The sequence below is a fragment of the Pseudochaenichthys georgianus genome, chromosome 10 (assembly GCF_902827115.2).
Source record: "Pseudochaenichthys georgianus chromosome 10, fPseGeo1.2, whole genome shotgun sequence".
NCBI lineage: Eukaryota > Metazoa > Chordata > Actinopteri > Perciformes > Channichthyidae > Pseudochaenichthys > Pseudochaenichthys georgianus.
In genome coordinates, this window is record NC_047512.1 from 13,882,409 (window position 1) to 13,897,818 (window position 15,410).

Sequence of the window (15,410 nt, forward strand, 5' to 3'; positions counted from 1 at the left end):
TCACTATTAAAATAATAATAGATTGACTGAACTTGAGTACAGATCAACTATCCATGTGTTAGATATAACGCCACAAGCTGCTATGATTTACGTTACGCCAGGATGGTAAAGCTTAGGTAAGCTGAGAAGGCGGGTAAATACTGACCGAGTTGGCATTAACTCCTGAACATGCATGCTGGCCATATCTTCAACGGCCAAACTGTTCTAAGCTTTATGCAAATAAGATGGTCTCTTTTATTCCAGTGTGCTGTTCGACACTTTGTTGCTGTGTCTAAAAGGCAAACAAACTATTGTGAAGTTTGTTGAGGATGTTTGACAGCGCTGATAACATTTGATCTTATTCTGTTGGCTTGTTAGTGTGTTATTCTCAGACCCGTATAGTAGCTGTCTGAGTAAAGGCAGACCATGACCATGAATGACCAGGTGCAGGAACAGCTGCAGTTCTCCTGCCAGTGTTGTAGTACTGATGGCTAGCACATGGTGGCAGTGGGTGCCCATTGAATTGGCCAGTTGGTGCAGTGCATAGGGCTTGAAATACCACATCGTTGCTATGGAATTGACCTAATGGGTTTCTCTCAGCCCACGTAACGCACTGTTATTTGTGCCACTAATGCCATTTGTTAGACGTATGATCTTTAAAGGCGAGAATAAGTGTGAAATGGCTCAACAGCGTTCAGATTGGTCAGTCTTTTCTGATCAATACTTTTACCCTCCTACCTTAGACAGAGAGGGGATAAAGAACAGATTCACCATTATTATCTTTCCTGTGAACAGATTCAGAAGTGAGACTGCTTCTGACATGGGAGACAGCTAACCTGTACTGAGTCCATGCAGACTTTTTTTCCTTTTAACGCCTCACTTGCGCGACAAGGGCCAAAAACTAAGCACGTTGTATCTTACCTGTTGTATTGACCGCTCTTTTATGCAGCCATACCTGAATTATTTATTAGACTGGCCCCACACTGATGAACATATTCAGTCCCACACCAACACAACATCAGTTATGTTTAGAGGACCTCACCATATCACTGTCTTTCTTTCCTTCTGGTTCCCTCTGTTTATCCCCCTTATATATTATGCCAGCAGACTGACACCACATCACTGTCTTACTCTTTTTGTTATTCCGCTGCAGTTGCTTTCCCTCAGAGATATGAACATCAAAATCTCTATCTCGTTTGACCCCACCTCTCCATGAAAGCCATATTTGTATATTGACACCCTGAGCTTTTGACATGACACAGATTCCTGGCCACATGTGATCTGCTGAAACGTGCTCTCAGGTTAGGTATAGCTTTCATTTAAGGTTGTTTTCAGCGTAGACATTGTGACACATCCTTGCTTCCCCACACACGCTGTGCTAACTATGTCGACTTCTTCCACCTTGTCATTCGGCTCAGGTGTCCTCACTAACATACCCCATCAATTTTTAATGCACAACCATATGTTGGTCTTGTTTTTCTTCAGTTACCATGGCACGAAATATGAGTAAAATAAAACAAAACACCCTGCTGTTATTTTCACATAAGGCCCTATCAATTGGTGGTCAAAATGTATCAAGCACCTTTTAGAATGGGGCCAATTGCTTAATATTGGCCTGAGGTTGATTTGATGGCAGATGTATGTGGTTCCAAATGGTGATGTCCTTGATGTTGGCTATAGACCCAGCATGAGAGGTGACATCCAATCACGTTGAGATGGCTGACCTGTCTCTTTATGGCATGAGTTGGCTTGGGAGATGATCTTTTTAATGTTGATTAGGTGAATGTCTTTTTCACACCTGAGATGCCAGCCTTGAGGGTCTGCTATTGGCTGGGATAAAAACACAGTACCCTGATGTGTATAATTACACAGTCATTTAATAAGACAAGCAGCACATTCAGTGTCATGTGTGGGGTGCTTTTCTTCCTTCCTGTCAAGATTTCCCACGTTACCCTTCAGTTGGCTGTCTCGGCTGCCGACGGGTGTTGTTTGCTGGATTGTTTGTGTGTCACCTCACATGTCTCTGTGTGAGGAGGAGGAATTTGCTACCACAAAAGAATGAAATTGAGAGGGAAAAAAGTTCCTTCCAAGCCCTGCAAGTAGAACAAAAGAACAGAAACAAATCTTGATGTTATTATGCCGGCAACATCTTCTGAGCTTCTGATATAAATGAACTAAGGGTTCTAAAATTGTCATTTGAATTATGCCTTTCATCTCCCCATGGTTTTTAGTGAAGCAGTTCAGCCCAAGTCTCTTGTGAATGTTTTTTCTTCTCCTGTTTGCATTTCTGAACAAGCGCCATAACTGTAATGAATTCTATTATTTTAAAACCAATTACTGTTAGTTGGGAGCTTTTCCCCGCCGCTGTCGTGCTCTCTCAGGAATAGTGCTGTTGCAGTGTCGACTGCACTCAAACCTGATGATATTTCTTCCTATTTCCATAACCTCCCATGCTAATGTTACAGTAACTCCTCCATACACAGCAGTAGTGTTTGTGTGATCCAGAATTTATGAAATTGGAGCAATAACACATTTTTTTTACTATGAATTAAGTTGAATTATAGTTTGTATAATCAGCTGAATACTCGAGAGCCATTGCCGTCTTTGCATGGGAAGGATTTGATTGTCAGTAAATCAACAGAATACAGGCAAATTGTGTGTCCCATACCATGATTTCTAAGTCCACCTTCAGGGGTAGACATAATGATTTTCACTATATATATATATATATATATATATATATATATATTAGCATGGAAGTTTGTAATGTGGCTACACAATTGGGAAGATCTCTAATTATATTTTTATATTTTTATATTTTCATTATATCTTAAACATTGGTTTTCTATCTAAAACATTCAGAGTTAATGGCTACAGGGCTACACATGTAATTCCAGTTGAGTCCACAATACATTGTTTTGTCTCAAATTGTGATTTTCTCCTTGACCTTTAGTTCTCTAAACAAAGAAGCAAACACATTTAAAAAAAGGTTTAAGATATGATATGAAAGGAAGACAGTGTGTTGCGTATGGTGGTTGACATGTGTGGGATACACGGCCTGTGTTCATTGGAATTCCCAAACCTTAACATGTGTAATTAATGCTTTGTGGTCTAATAAAAAGAATGCTGCATTAAAATCCCATTAAGCTACGCAATGTTCTTTGTTCATTGGAATTATATTTATCCGTGATCAACAAAGACTTGTACAGACACTATTACAAAGTGTTTATTTGATGCTGCTCTCCATTATTTTATTTTATAAGCAAAAGACTAATTGGATCCTGCAGCTGAACCTTTTGTCTGCATTTTCACATTTTTGTCCTCTAATAGAGTCACATACAGCCGCCTGATTCACCAGCGTGTAACTTGGAAGTTGTGGAACTGTACAGTACTGCACTGTTGTTGTTGCACTCAATCACCTTATTAATAGTGTATAATAGCATAGTGTACACACACACACACACACACACACACACACACACACACACACACACACACACACACACACACACACACACACACACACACACACACACACACACACACACACACACACACACACACACACACACACACACACACACACACACACACACACACACACACACACACTGAATGAGAGAAGGAAAGAGGAAAAGAGAGATTAGACGCGTTCACTCATTAAAATCCAGCCACTCATTCTACCCTAAATATTGATTTATAGCGTATTTAATAAGCTGAAAGGTTACCTCAAAACAGATTTTCTCCATAATTGACCAATTTAGTGCCGCTCGATAAGCATTCATGTCAAGCTGAGATGTTGTGGTATTTCTGTCTCTCTTCCTCCCCCCTTTCTCTCTCTGATGCGTTACCCACTGATATTACAGTGTCATGATTAGTTATCAGAGGAGTTATGAAATATTCAACATGTTGTATTTTGGATGTTAAGCGGCTGGGACCCAAAACCTGGGCACAATGACTACAGCATTAGTTGGCATCGCTGAATGTTCCCCTAATTAGCTCACTTTGCCCAGCAGCTGTCTGCTATTAGGGTCCTTTGTTCCAGATGTTATCTCATTAGAATGGCATTGATCATCTTAATGACTCCGGGAGAGATTATTGGTCCACATTAGTGTGACCCGTTGCTGCTTCTTTCCCTGAGGTCAAACCACAAGCTTCACCCATCCATATGTTCCGTTGACGTTTTAAGTATGGCAGCCATTTCCCCTAGTCATGGTTACTTGTATATGGGATGCCAGTGAATAGGAAGCAGGAATTATTGAATATTGCTGCGTGCGTGTGATAAACAGGCTAATTAGTACATATTAAGCACAGTCCTATTGTTTGTCATTGGGATAATGTTTATTTTGTACACAGTTATTTGTCAGTGAATTGACCCAGTGTCATTGCATGAATGGTTCTCTCTATAAATGGTTGTACTGTTCTTAAACAACATGTTTTTTCTGCTTCACATTAGGTTCAAGTTTGCGAAATTGAAGCCTTTGCCTTTGTCTACAAGTTACTCTGTCTGATAAAGCAAGGTTTTCTAAAGCACGGATATTTGGCATGTGTGCTTTTATGTTCAACACCTCTAATAGAAATACAATTCAGAATTCAGGGTAGCTGGGGATATTGAGTGTTCTCATTCATATTATTCTACATCCAAGGCTTTCATTTTCTGCATGTCTGTATTTCCTCTTTTTTGTGATGTTTGTGTATTAACAGATATCTGCATGCATGAATCAGACACTGGTTTATCTGTTTGTGTAACAGTGCTGATGGTGCTGTGATAGGAAGAGACAGGGCATTTGAATCTTGATCTCACTCTTTGGGCCTGGTCTGAGTAGTTGTGTGGGCAGGCTGTGTGTCAGTGGAACAAGCAGGTACACTGGAATCCGTGGGTCGTATCCCTTTGTGTTCCCTTTCTGCTGGGATCCAAGCTAGCCTTCTTAACAGTCTGTGAAGCAAGCGAGCCATTTCACATTCATACAGAGAGATACATAGTGTTAGGATGGAGTGAAGAGGAAGGCATTTGGTGAGAGATGAAAAGCAAGGTTGAGAATAAGATGTGAGTAGAAAGAATAGCAAGAAAGGGATGAGTATTCACGCGAAGTAATGGGAAGATCAAGACATGGAGGAGTGACATGTCATATTTCACTCTCCAGTTTGTAACTTCCTCTTACCAGAGAGCAGTCTAGCTAGCTCCTGACTTTACCAATCCCCTCAGACTACAGTGTAAACTTTTCTATCTCTTTCCCATGAATACCTATTGTATTAACCCGGTGCCTCTGTTTTATACTTAGTATACTCAGATGTGTAGTAAAACAACAATGTTTAATTGCATCCATCTCGGTGGTTTAGTCTTCAGGTTTCCTGGCTCCACGGCCTAATGAAAACGGAGAGGCATCAGTTTAATTATAATGTACTCGCTTCTTATCGAGGAGAGATTGTTTTTATTTGGAGCCCTAATGAATTTCTCATCAGTTTGTTATTAACATTGTGCTATCTGGTGCTCAAGTGTGGAAGCAGCCAATTACATGGCTTTGTTCTCCCTGATGGACAAGTCTTTGTGCCTCTGTCGAGGGAGAAATCATTTCTGAAAAATGGTATGGGACAACACACACCGCCATCTACTGCCTGACAATTTTCTGCTTCAGGTAAAGTGGAAAGTGTACCATTTCTCATAAGATTTCAGCACTTACGCCATGTCGGTTTTATGTTTTAGTCGCAACTGGCTCTTCAATTGCTCGTTGAAGAGAAATACATTTTTAGAAAGATGATGGTTGGCATCTGCAGTAATGGCCTAGCCAGCTGTTTGCAACGTGACTTTCGCAAATTCAACCATTGTTTACATATTAAGCTTTTAAAACATTGGGTGATTCAGTTTAGCTTCTGGTGGTGTGGTATAGGGTCGAGTGCTGAGTATTCAAGCAGCGTTATGAGGACATGTTATGATTTCAATTCTTACCTATGACCCTGGCTGTATGTGGCTTAACTCCCTTAACCCAAACCCATTTGGAACTCATCTAAGGGAACATAATGATGTGTGAGGCCTTGTTATTTGCCTTTGTTCACAAAACACCTTCCGAGTTTATTGCATTTTACGGTTGAGGGACTTGATCACTAGTATTATGGCTTTGTAAATGGGAGTCAATAAATTACCCTCTGATTAAAGACGATGCCCTCACTTTAGGTGTTGGAGCCATTCTCTGTGCATGATTAGCATGAGCCTTTTTGTGTGCACCAGTATAATCACTTAAATTCCTTTTATTTTACATCACTTCACCTCCATGACTCTGACTTGTAGTGGCAAAACAAAACCATGGACCAAACTTTTAATACATGAAACAAAAATAATAGAAAGGTTTTAATTACTTAAGAAAAAAGATGCAAATATGTTGAAGTCCAGAAAGCTTCACAAAGTTAACTTCTGCATAGTTTGTAAACTGTGCCTCTTAATTACTGGTCGTCTCTTTATCATATTTCTAAATGCAGCTCTTCACTGAAACATGAAGTGGAGTTTTGGATTATGGGAAAATAAGGATGTGCTAAATAACAAGACAGATGGTCCAGGTCTGTTGACAGAAGCTTTATGCATGGCAACAAGGGATGAGAATTGCACTGAATTTCTGCTGACCCTTTAGCTCTGGGAGCTCCTGAACGCACCAGCTTGTTTCATGCATCTTCAAGCCTCAGTCACACTGATTGATACACTGTGGGATAGCCTCGAGCTTCATTTTAACTTGAAAAGCCAAGTTCCCAAAAGCACAAACGATTCACATCCCAATGACACCCTCTTTAATGGTCACACATGCAGAGCACACAACACACAGTGACATTTGTTCTCTGCTTTTAACCCATCTTAGTACCAGGAGTCTAGTACTAGGAGCAGTGGGCCGCTATTGCACACCGCCCGGGGAGCAATGGGAGTGAGGGGGGAAGGGGGGTGTCCGGTGCCTTGCTCAAGGGCACCACGGCAGGGCAGGAGGTGAACTGGGACCTCTCCAAGTAGAAGTCCACACTCCATATTTAGGTCTGGTTGGGGACTTGAACCGGTGACCCTACGTACACAGTCCAAGCCCCTACTGACTGAGCCACTGCCGGACAATATGCAATATAATTATCTGTTGCGCCCCCCACATTACCACCACCCCTGCCACATTCTCTATGTACGTGTAGGAAAGGATCAAATAAAAATATCAAAGCAAAAATAAATAACATTCCATGTGGCAGGCGTAATTTATTGGTTATATCTGGGACGAGTTTGGGATATGTTATAACACGGTAATGGATGCATACACAGTCTGCGGTTGCAAAATGCATAGGAATACATCACGCTTAAATAGGTGTAATGAACTGCGTATAAGAATAGCAATTTGAGATCAATATGCGTGTGACTTACTATAATAATAATAGATGCCATTTGTATAGCGCCTTTCAAGGGACCCAAGGGCCGCTTTACATGGTGCACAAACAAACAAACAAAAGGGGCACATAATAAAGTACTTATTATGTGCCCCTTTTTGCCAATTATATATCCAGTATAACTTACTGTGCATGTTTGTAACAGAGTGGGTTATTAAATCACCAACGATTATTTCATACCTCTCGAGCCACTGCAGTTTTACACTTTGATGATTTTGACACTTCACAGCTTGATTGTTTTCTATGTTGTTCTCTCAGTAGCTGCAACACCTCAATGTGCTTGTGTGCAGCAGAGAGTCTGTGTGCAGAGACTCCTCCACCAGGTTCAGGTACTGCCCTCTCAGCCTGGATTAGTCCCACTGGTGAAGGAGGATGAGTGGAGGGAGTCAGGAGGATAATGAGAGCATAGGGTGGGCCCAGGGGCCGCCAGCAGGGCCCAGCTAGGTGGATCTGCCTGTGGTGCTAAGCCTCTTAACACACTCCATCCTCACTGGCACCCTCTAACTGCTACAACACCACACATTGCCTTCTTGATCATGTGTGTCAAGCTAAAAGATGTCCTATAAAAGACATACCTAATTCCAGTAGCAACATGTGAAGTTCTTTAGAGCCTGAGGGAGTTGTGGGATGATCAAGCATACTTCATTAAGTTTCATTATGGGGCATTTGCATGTTAGCCAAAACACGCGTGGTAGTCTCGAGCCCACAGAATATTGAGGGTGAACTTATTTAAATTTCATAAAATCCAAAGATAGCCTTAAAAATAATATCAGCACCAAGGAGAGCAATTACAAACTCTACAGTGTGATTACTGGAAGCATCCTTTGCTTAGTATCTGCTTGCACAAGTTCTACCTTGTGTATATTTAGTATATATGGCATGGTGTTTTATAGGCCACTCTGTACACTCCATCGTGGTTTTAAAAAATAAGTCTGGCTTTTGTACCTGTAATTACAGCAATTAAGAAAAGTGTCAAAGCACAATAAACGCATTTATGTTTGAGTACACTAACATGTGGTCTTGAAAAGAGGACTATGACATAAGCAGCCAGCCTAGTACAAATGTTCAATACCCTCAAAAGTTATGTATTTTAAATCATTAAATAACACTCGACTCAATCATTGAATCACATTATACAATTTGGAACTAACGCTGCCTGGTACAAAATGAGGTCGCAAGACTTCTTCATCAGTGTAATCGAAGCTGAAAAATAGCACCTTTGACTCGTATCAAATGGGTGTCAGGCACCTCAAATAGTTGATTACGTAAGCTCAAACCTCTAATTAATAATTCATTTGAGTTGTGCACGCACCATTATTAATTTGGTTTTGTGAGTCACTGGATGAGTCATTAAGCAGGAGGTGAAGGTACAAGAGGTGGAGTTGTCTCCACGTTGCAGTTCACCAGCTTGAGATGGTGTGACAGATGTCATAGGACAGATTGATGCTCCTCATAAACACTTTTAAAAGTTACGGCACAGGCACAGATGTTTGTTGTCATTGCTTGCTTTGCTTCCACTCAGAAAAAGTCTATCCTAATGTTGTTTTTTTGCTGTCAACTGCTTCCACGTCGCACTAGAGCTTTATTACCAGATATACATTGAGTCGTACTCGTCAAATGATATGCCAAGCTTTGCTCCGCCATATGTTAAAGTGTGTATGTTAGAGAAGAAGAAACTCCATAGAGGAAAAGAGCAGGAAGTATCTTGAGAAAAGGAAGAGAGAAATTTGTTCCAAAAGTGTATCAATATGCATATGTTTGGTTGTGTTTGTTTGTGTTGTTGTGAGCGCAGTGGTGCTCCAGGTACCGAGTAGATGCCTGTCATTCTTCTGCTCTAGTCCCGCCTCTATAAATAGACGTCCCTACGCTGCAATTCCTCTGGGGCTTAGTACTCTTTCCCCTTTTTTCTCCTTCTCCTCTGTTCCTGCTTCTCTCCTTTACCCCCTCCTGTGACTGTTAGGCCGTCTTTACACTCATCAAACAGCCGTATTAGGAGGCTGGATCATTACTTAAGAACAAGTCACTTCGACATATGTACACAAAATGGTCTTATTCTTCATCTTTCACTTCCCCATTTTTTTCCATCTTTTGTTTTAAACCATTTCAATGTATCATGACAGTATTAAATCATATTTCTCTAGACCTAATTCACCTTTAAGTAATGTCTTAAATTAGTAATTTTTTTCTTTTCAAAATCTTTAAGTGAAGAGAGATTCAGCTGATGGAAATAAGTACACATTTTTCTCCCTTAGTTTTTTTGAAGAGCACCAAAGAAGAAGACATTTGGCATTGTTATCTTGGATTATTTATCCGATATAATAATTATTATTCATATATGGTTTTTTTTGTGGCGCAACTTGTCGGTTAGCAGACTAAGAATCTCAGCCCTTTTTGAAAATGTCAGAACAATATAAGCCACTCAACATGAACAATTTAGGAAAGCTGCTGGTTCTTCTGGTCTATAGATATACCTGTTTGTTGCAGGGTGTAAAAGCATGACTGAGATGCAGAGAATGGCACCTGGTGTCACTCAGTCTGACAGCATCAGGTAGTAAACTTCCACAACACGTCACTGCAGAGTTTGACAGTTACGCGGTAGATGATGGTTGTTCAACTTTAAATTATGTAGAAATGAACCTGCTTTGTGAGGCGCCCGTCACCTTCTACTTGCTGAGCTTTCTTGACATCCTAGATGGTGAGCATTTGTACAGCTTAAACAATTAGAGTGTGACCCTAATGTCCATACATTTACACACATTTTTAGTTGTAATCATATAGTTTACTTTGTTTTACAGGTACGAGCAATCAGGAATGATTTGGCTGTAGTTTTTCAATTCAATATTTTCAAAATATGAGGTAAGGGACTTCAAATGTACACTAATGACCTCTAAATAGCTTACGATGATTGCGGCTACTTTAGAGACAATTACATCTGGGATTTTATTGGAGAAGCAGATAAAAAAATCTTTAAAAATGTTGTTTGTTTTGGGCGCTCAAAAAGGGAGAGTTCAATGGAGATTCAGAACTTTGGCCATTCTTACAGTCATTTCTGTTATGAGAAAATAGCAATGAAAAGAACGTTCTAGTTATGAAATATGTTTGTGCCAAAGTATGTAAACAGCCCAGTTAGCGACAGGGCCTTCAAATGAACTGAACTATAGCTGTGTTCATTTTTAACATTAGTATTAAATACCCTGCCTAATGGAAAACATGCAGAATGATGCAGGATTTGTGAGGCCATGATGTTTATTTGCAGTAATCTTAATAAAAACAACAACTTCCAAATCTAAATAATGACATTTGCCAAGTGCTTGCCTTCCAAATAATTACCAGCAAGTGGGACGTGACGGCAAGAGGTTCCAAGGGCTGATGGGAGCTCATCAGGGAGGCCAGCCATTTACTCCAATCGACACAAAGACAGTGTGCTCTCCCTCAGGTCCTCCTTCCCACACCCTGAGATGCTTACTTTTGGGTTTTGCTAATTAACTGAATGAAAATGAGGTTTCTGCCACAGTTTTCTTAAACAGTGCTCAGGTGGGCTTGCACTCTTATCTGGCTTAATGCCAGTTTAATGCCACTTCTCTTCCCACATTCTCTGTCTTTCATAGTGTCGTACTCTATGGGGTGCTGTGTGCTGCATTATTCATATGATTGCTCCTTCATTTCTTTTTTAAATAATACTTCCTTGGACTTTACAATACAAATAGCTAATTAGAAACGCCATGCAGTGAAGACTCACAGTTACTAAAGGAATCACAAGGTGCAGTTTTTCTGCAGCTTCCTCTAATACAACTCACACATTTGTTTCAGGCATTTCTATAATATATAACTTTCCTTTATTGCTGCTTATTATTCACTCTAGATGGAACTTGTAGTGAGATTTCTTTCGAGCTAATTGCTGTTGTAAGCACTTAAAGTAGCTGTGACTTGACCATGATGGAGGGAGGCAGAGAAGGTAATTACTGAGAGGAGTGATTTTTTCAATGAGGAAAAGACAATGGAGACTCCATCAATAAGGACAAACTTTCCCCAACCCTCTCGCCACACACTCTGTAATGAAGACCTTTGCTATTGGCTTAGATGGATGAGGGCCGCTCTGTGAGAGCGAGCGAGCATGAGACAGGTAGATGTTTGTTTAGGGCCAGCTCATGGTGGATGTATTGGAATGGGTGTGGGCCTGTCGGATAGAAAGGCGCATTAAGACCAGGGTGATTAAGGAACAGAGTTGATGGAAAACGAAGTAGTATTGACAAGCTTTGTCTTCCCCTGGTCTCCCTTGTGCCCACATTGATGCCCCTGTCTAGTCTCCTCCAGGCTAAGCTACCCGACTGGATTCTCACAACTTAAGAGGGATTGATTGTTCTGCAGCAATTTTCTATGCAAGCCCAGTCCAGCAAATCGATTTTGCAGGTGTCAGGAGTGGTGGTCTTATGTTTGTATTACTGTTAATCATTACTCTGTTGGCTTTTTATCTCAGGCATCTATAAGAAGAACCATAAGAAGAATCGAGCAATTACAACTTTGGAAGCAAACTTGCAAAATGTTCACATCTTTTCATGTTTTGAAAACCACTTTGCTAAATTTGCCTGCACACTCCCCACATCACCAGTTTTATTTTGCTCGACACGTCATGCTCAAATACACCGTATTCCTCCCCACAGGTTTGTTCCTGTTCAATATACACAAGCATAACCACTGTTACACATTCATGCATGTACTCATCATGTGCTTTATCAAACACACACAATCAGGCATGCACAAATGCACATACACCTTCAAATTCACCCCGAGAAGCTCCTGTGTGAAATACAGAGCCAATGCTCCTGACTTGAAAGCCTCTCCACTGCCTCAGAAGTGGCATCAGCTCGTTCTGTCTCTTGCTCTCCCCCTCCCCCTTTCCTCTTTCCTATCTTCTTTCATCAGCTGAGCCCATCTTTTGACACTTCAGAAGGTGTTCCTCACATGCCTGTCACCTCTCCCCCCTCCACCTCTCCCCCCTCCACCAACGCTTTCTTCTATCGAGAGCATGCGTCTCTGTCTGAAACTTATGTACTTTGTAGAGTTAACGCTTTGGCGTTTGCATCACCTTGATGTTGGTAAGTGGTACTGAGACCGATCTTTAGTATTTAAAGAGAGAAGAGCTGTGAAACATTCTGTGTGAGTGTGGCATGGCGAGCTGGCAGACATCACACTAAAGGAGGGGGGAGGGAAGCAACTGTTTCACCTTTGTACCTGCACATCCTTACAACTTTGAACAATAGACTGTGAAGAAGGTGGAAGGTTTGGGACTTTTTGAGTAACAATCAAATGAAGAAAAACGTTCTGCCTAAGAATATTCCTTCTACAGCCACCTTACATCTGTTCATGTACTGTATGTAGCGGCCATCACAGGTATGTGCAATCATTTCAAATAGTCATTTGGCAGATGATGAGTCAATAAAGGCAAGAGTTAAGCAATGTCACCATGATATATGTTCTTTAATACACAGATTAATATTCTATATCTCTGTGCTTGAACCATTCCCCTGCTGAGACAGACTGTAACGCTATGTAAACACAATGCAATGTGGGCTGATCTGTGTCGACTCCCACATGCCTGCTTAGGAGCATCTTGGCTCCGACTCAGAGGGAGCATGCTACCTTCGTACAGCTGGAGGTGATCCTCGCTCTGAGAAATGTATTCAGTTTGTTAGTTCATGCTGTGGGGTATCTGATGTGCTTTTTTGTCTCAGTATGTCTGACGTGATATGGAGCGAGTAGAGACAACTTTATTATGTTTGGGTATATTAACTCTGATGTAGGCTGTATATGTATGTGGGAATTAAGACTCGAATGCAGGTCCTGATACATATATCCCTGAGGTTAAGATTATGATGAAAAGTTTTTTTCTTACTGCTGTTTTCTTTAGTATGTCTTGGTTTGTGCGCATTAGTTTGGCGGCATTTGCAGTACACATGTACGTATGTTTTATCTGATATTAAGTCCATAGAACATTCATCTTCTCTGTGATAGGAGGAGAAGGTACCACACAAAACACTTTAAGAAGCCCATGATACACTGCAATATCAGCTCACCGTAATAACATAGCATGGCACGAGCAGGTTAAGCTAGCAACAGTCCCTCGTAATCACATTCCTCTGTGTTTCAGTGTGTAGCCCTCATCTAAGGAGATATCAGTGGCTCTAGTGGCCTTTCAGCACTGTTTCCTTCTTAGTCAGCCTCGATGTAGCAGAAGCAGGGTTCCATTTCAATGGTATTATCCTCTCCCCATGTAAAACCATGGCTCCTGTTGAGGCCTAATCCCCAGTATGGGGAGAGAAGGGCATGCATTTTAGATTTATTAGTTTTTTCGCACAAAGCCAAAGAAAGTCCTAGGAATGCAGTTCATGGCATGCTAAGATCAGTATGTGCGCAATGCACACAGACAAAATAGGATTTCTGTTGGTCGAGTAAGAGAGCAAGAATAGAGAGAGGAAAAAGTGGGACTTGAAAAATTTTCCATCCCAGAAAGCTTTACTTCATTATCAAGTGAATGTATTCTTCCCTGGAGTAATGCTAACATTACATGAGGCTTTTTTAATATACTGGTCAGACGCGCCACTGCTGGCCATTTGAGCTTTGGTGGAAATAGACACAGAGGAATAAGCAAAGCAGCTCAAAAACCGTCTTGGGATTTTCTGCCTCTCTGAATTGAGTTATTCCACAGAAATGCTGTGTGGTATTTTTCTGTTTTATGACTATTGTCTCTTGTTTTTTGGTTTGTTCTGGGAACAATGGCCCTGTGCCATCTTTCTCTGGGTTCAATAAACACTTCCTTGAATGACATTAGAAAACATGAATCTTGTCTCTGGGATGCCTAAGGAATATTGATGGTCGTTGCAGTTTAGATGGCATTTGCAGATAAATTGGAGCTTAATATTCAAAATGATCATAGTTGTATCTATGACATTCTTCAAGTAGCGCCCAGCCCTTATCGATCGGGTGCTGGTTTCAGAAAAATGAAAGAATTAATTAAAGCTACAGATCGATTTAAGATAACACATTTTGTGCTGCCTCTCTGCTGATGATGTACTTGGATATAATGGATGGTTGTATAGAATACTCAGCACCTCATGGATGGGTAAGTTAGGTCAAAAGTTTTGTTCTTTGCAGTTGTCTCGAGCTTTCTTTTTTTACTCATCACTTGGCTGAACTTTATGGCATCATGGAAATGAATTAAATAGTTCTTTCACAAATTATATTCAGAATACTTAAAATAATGGTTCATCCTAAAATGAAGTAATACTGCACGACATCACTTTGGTTAATAGGAGGCAGTCGCTCATTGTCAGTTCCTTGATACACACTCCTGCAGTTGAACTTGTTATTAAATGATACTCTTCTTAAAACATTTAATCTGTCATTGATGTGAGTTGGTTTGTCCGTTCATATGCTACAACTGACAAACCAAGCTTTTGAACAGCCTTAATCTCCCTTTGATTAATTAGTTTGTCTTTTCCTTGTGCGGTAATGGACACATCAAGTTCTTGAAATAAAGAAAGTGTTTCCCCTGCTCCACAATTGAGTCAGTTAAATAGACGTCATTTTAATCTGACAAGTTAATGCTTTGTTTTCCTGTTTATGGGGCGTCGTGTGGGCACAATGAGTCATTTATTGTCACCGCTGTCAGAGGTATTCGATTTCCACAAGTTCTCCGTTAGAAGCATTTGCCTAATTTTGTGAGTAGCTTGGCCTGTCTGTGGGGTCTGGTGTTGCCAGCTCTTGTTTATGGCACTGCTCTCCTGAATTAGAGCAAATTAAGATCCTCATTATTCTATTTGTCGGATGCAGGGTTTTTAATGGTCTTTCAACAAATTAAATAACTTCGGGGCATGGGCAGGATTAATTAGATAATAAGAATCACATCTCTTCATCTTTTTTAAAATAGATTATGTCTTGATGGTTCCAGGGATGAAATGGGCCTTTGTTTTAACAGAGTGGGAATCAGTGCAGCAACAAATCGACTAATTATTTACAGAGAACCAGGA

General features: G+C 40.6%; 1 protein-coding gene and 1 long non-coding RNA gene across 2 annotated transcripts in view; one reads left to right on the plus strand and one right to left on the minus strand.

Moving 5' to 3' along the window:
- Positions 1 to 15,410, plus strand: part of diaph2 (diaphanous-related formin 2) — a 429,613-nt gene that overhangs the window by 44,013 nt on the left and 370,190 nt on the right. The window lies entirely within an intron of this gene.
- LOC139434577 (uncharacterized) overlaps positions 1,939 to 15,410 on the minus strand; it is a 37,003-nt gene continuing 23,531 nt past the window's right edge. Inside the window, exon 3 of the long non-coding RNA XR_011643899.1 lies at positions 1,939 to 2,072. This is a non-coding gene — a long non-coding RNA (uncharacterized lncRNA). The remainder of the gene's footprint in view (positions 2,073 to 15,410) is intronic.